Source organism: Capsicum annuum, chromosome 1 (assembly GCF_002878395.1).
Source record: "Capsicum annuum cultivar UCD-10X-F1 chromosome 1, UCD10Xv1.1, whole genome shotgun sequence".
Classification (NCBI taxonomy): Eukaryota; Viridiplantae; Streptophyta; class Magnoliopsida; order Solanales; family Solanaceae; genus Capsicum; species Capsicum annuum.
The window spans coordinates 243,373,118-243,377,961 of NC_061111.1; positions in this window are offsets into that span (position 1 = coordinate 243,373,118).

The window sequence follows — 4,844 nt, forward strand, 5'->3', positions numbered from 1 at the left end:
AAAAAAAAAAAAAAAAAAAAAAAAAAAAAAAAAAAAAAAATTAATAAGTTACTATCAACAAAAAAACTTAAAACCTCTTTTTTCTTTTTCCTATATACTATTACGTCCCTTGAAATTATATTTTGTTAACTTATTCACATATTTATATTTTTATTTTTCGAATCCCTTAAAGAAAATTCTTAGATCCGCCACTGTAAATGGGCATGCATTGTAATATCACAAATACATTTTCATAGGTTATCTATTAAAAAAAAAATGAAATCCGCCACCAATAAAAAATCATGAAGAGGTAATTCTTCTTCGTAAATGTTTCATACAAAAAATAGGAAAAATAATATAAACATACACTTAACTTATCATATTTACCAAAATCCCCGTCCTTACAAAGTAATTATAATTATTTCAACTAATTATGTATTTTTATCGGATGTATTGGCATCTAATTATGTATGTCGACAGACTCAGAATCGAAAAAAATGTATGAGGAGCAAATTATGTATTTTTATAAAGAAAAAAATATATCTCCGGTGAATACAGTATGTATCTCGACACTGATGTGGTACATTTTCTCTTTAAAACTTCCCCTTAAACTAAGTATCACAAAGTGCATCACCACAATCTATGAGTCGACTTTCGAGATTTACTGTGTGTCACTCACATAAACAAGTATTTATGGCACACATATTTTTTGCAAAAAATCTCGCACGATTGAAAGTATCTTTATATCTTATATGTAACTTCTTAAGGTCCTTTTTAAGTATGTATGTGAGACTTTGTTTAAACACCAACAAATAAAAATTTAAAAATTCCTTCCTAATATGAAAATATAATAGGAATATTCTTTTGGTATAGAATTTCAATAAGATGAATGATTTCAAAATATTATACACCACAATCCAGAGTGTTAAATCAATGTTGTGAAGTGGGGAACATGGATAATATTTTACCATAAGCTTTTATTAGGTGTGGAGAATCTCAGAAATGAAAGTTGATGAGAATATAGGATATATAGAAGTATACTTTTATATATCGTTTAAAAGGGCAATTTGGTGTATTAAAGCTTCCGTTATGTAAGGGGTTCGAGAATGGATCGAATCACAATTCTATTGTACGCACTCCCGCCTTACATATCCGCGAGGGGTTATTTCCTCGTTTTGAACCCATGGCATCTTAAAAATAGAACAAAGGCAGTTATACATTAGTTTACTTAAAGTTTCTCCAGATTCAAGCGAAGAGGTTTATCAAGAACTACTACAAGTAGATAATAGATTATCTGAAGTACGGGTCAAAATATTCTACTATATAGACGAACTAAGGGTAGAAGAAATTTTGAGACAAAAGAATGCTATTTATGTAGCTTAATGAGAAGAATTCGTAGAAATACTAAGTCTTACAGAGAGATTAGGAAAAACTTAAATAGTTTATATTTAGAACATAAGAGACTTAATAGTACAAAGGAAGACCCTCTAAGACTAGATCCCCTAATCACCATAATATCTAAACTAGAATCTAAGTTGATAGGACACCTTAAATCTAGGAATAGATGAAAAGACATCCTTTTGCTAGAAATATACGACTAAGATATTGGTATTTAAACGAAGAAATAAAACAAAGGGCAGAAAAAGTAGAACTAGAAATAGTTTTAAGTAGTTATTTGAAATTATTAGCAACACTAGAAACACCATTATCAAAACCATTCAAAGAATATTTAAGTGCACTAAGATGGGAACTACATGAAATTAGAAGTGATATAGAATGTTACAATAGAAGAATAAGTTATTTCAGAGAACAGTGTAACGTAGTAAGTATTCATTAAGGATAAAATAAGGAGGAAAGATATATGAAAACACATCCCTTTGCCAAGCAAGTACAAAAATCATACAATCATTTATATAAAGAATTGAAACAAAGAAAGGAAATATTGAAAATAGAACAAACTTTAATAAATCAAATAAAGGTAGCAGAAACGATAGACCTGTCAGAAGCAATTATAATTTCAAACCCTATAAATCTATTAAACTGTGTAGAACGTATAAACTTGTTAAAGTGTAGACTAGAAAACATTAGATATTGCATAGAATATAAAAATAACATAATAAAATCCATAAGAGAACAGTATACTAGAAATACATTTCTATTAGGGTTAAATAAATACCTTAAAGGAATTAGATTATTTAGATCTGAAAGTACCAACAGAAAGAAGATACAGAAGACTAAGAGATAATGCTCTTATTAGATATAATTTCAGCAACGAAGAACATATATTACATGGAGAAGATTCACAACTAAATATTATTATAGACCTTATAATAAATATTGGAGAAAAGTTTCAAAAAGAAAACACTAAAATATTGAAAACTCTAGAGATATTAGAGGATCTGCAAAACAAACAAAAGAAATTGTTAGATAAAATAGAACAAAATTTTGACTTTCTAAAGAACCAACAAGCAGAACTAGAAAAGAAAGTGAAAGATTTTATTAATAAAGATAAGGGTAACCTAGAATATCCTGAAATAAAGCTAGTACTACAAGAGGTAAGAAAAGAAATTAATCAAATAAAAATATAATACTCTCATGAACGATCCACTATATGATAAACTTAATCTAGCAATAGTACAAAAGGCAACACAGACTCAACCAAATCCCGAAAGATTATCACACTATCAACCCCAAGGAAAAATAGACTTTTTGATCATAAAACAGAATAATATTATAATTTTATTACTATTAGAACTTAATAAAAATATAGAAAAGGCAACACAAAAGGATAGTCAAGATAAAAGTATAGATGAATTAATAGAGTAATTGAAGAAAGTAGAATTGACCTCTCAAAGAGAAAAAGAAAAGCAAAAATCTACTAAGAAACATGGACTTTCTTTCAACACCCACAAGATCAAGTTTTACCCAAGGCAGACTAAAAACCAACATGTTGTCTAAAATAATAAATAGACCAAAGATGACCTCAAGACAGCAGCTAGAAGAAATAGTAGATGTAGATAAGGATATACAACTTTTTCAATAGAATAAAATAAACTATTAAGCGCTAAGACACTATATGATGAAGGAATATTTTCACAGGCACAATTATATAAACATTATAGAGAAGAAAAAATGTGTGTTATTGGTGAAAATAGCGTCAGCATAAATTAATTAGCCTAGAATCTTTAAAACAAATTACAAAATCAAACATGAGCCTCATGCACATGGGACTTATAGTAATAGGTTTAAAAGGATTAACTAGAAAGAACCTAGGAACTAAAGTATTAGTTACAATATATGATAATAGATGGTCAGACTCGAAAAGATCTATAATAGGAATAACAGAAGTAGACATGTCAACTAATGGAGGACTCTTTTATTGCAGTCCAAACTTTATGATAAATTCTCTAGACTTTGAAAAATATATATATAAATAGGTATTCAGACTAAAGGATGTGAGGAAATGAATTATGGAAACAATCTACTAATATGTGTAGGATTTATAGGAAAACTTGCCACTAATAGTAGTACAAAGTTTAGATTAAAAATAAATGTAGTAAGTTTTATGAGAAATAAGGGTATCAGATTAATGAAATCCCTAAAGATAAATTCAAAAGAATATGCAGGATTAGAATGGAACCTAGAAAGATTCACTAAGAAAGAAATACTAAAGCCAACTAATCATTTAATGTATATAAAAAATAAAGGTGAAACCGTAGTAAGGTTCACAGACTATCAATACACGAATGAAAAAGAAATCGATGAAGAAGTTGAAGAAAGTGAAAATACTAATTTTATGAATATAGAAATACTAGAAGAAGGTTTTGAAGTAAATAAGACTATAATGAAAGCAGAGGCCCTATACGAAATAAATAACAATAGAACGTTCAAATGTATAGGCTGTAAAATGGGGAACCTCAATCTCACCAAAACTAAAGAACATTTTGTCAAATGTGAATTAAGAAACGATAATTATGGTTACACACTTAAAAAGGAAAGGAAATAAGAAGATTTAGAAACTAGTTATTGTATAGATGAAATAGAAAGGATAAAAGAATTTATGGAAAGTGCAACAAGTACTTCAAGCCCTTTCCAAAAGACAACAGGTATGCAAAGGGTAAATATAACAACAGGCAATTTACCAAGATATAGAGTATTTAGAATAAACCCTGAAGAACAAATAGAACAGGACATAAAACCTAGAAGAAGAAGAAGAATGTCAATAGAAGAACCCATTAAGTTACAAGAAGGTGGTAATAAAGAAAATATTTTAAATCTAGCAGCTCATGACCCCCAGACATGAAATGCTGTAATAGACATATGGAAGAATGTAGCTGTAGCAGATTATATACAATAAATACAAGCTAATCAAGAGACAGATACAGAAAATATGTATAGATATCTAGAAACATTTCTAGGAGAGACTACTAAAGCATTATGGGAATCATAGAAGACAATATTCCCCGAAGATTTTCAAGAATTGATAGAAATAGGGGCTAACCTATATAATTTTGTAAACAAAGTACATACTTTACTAACGGGCGAAGATCCCAATAGTGGATTAGTAGTATTACAGAAAAGGACTTTAATAAATTTAGAATAGTTAAGTATTAATAATTGATCAATAATTAAAGAATTTATAAATGAGTACTTTTATTATTTTACAATTAGTGAAAACTCGATTCATAAGACTCTAGAAAAAAGATTATTTAATAAATTACCAGGGGCTCTAGGAAGAGAAATAGAAGAAAAGTGGTCCAAAAGAGAAGTAGTAGTACAAAATTCAGACACAAAATGGTCAAAAGGACAAAGAATACAACACGTAATGAAAATATTACAAGAAAATGTACAAATATACAAATACA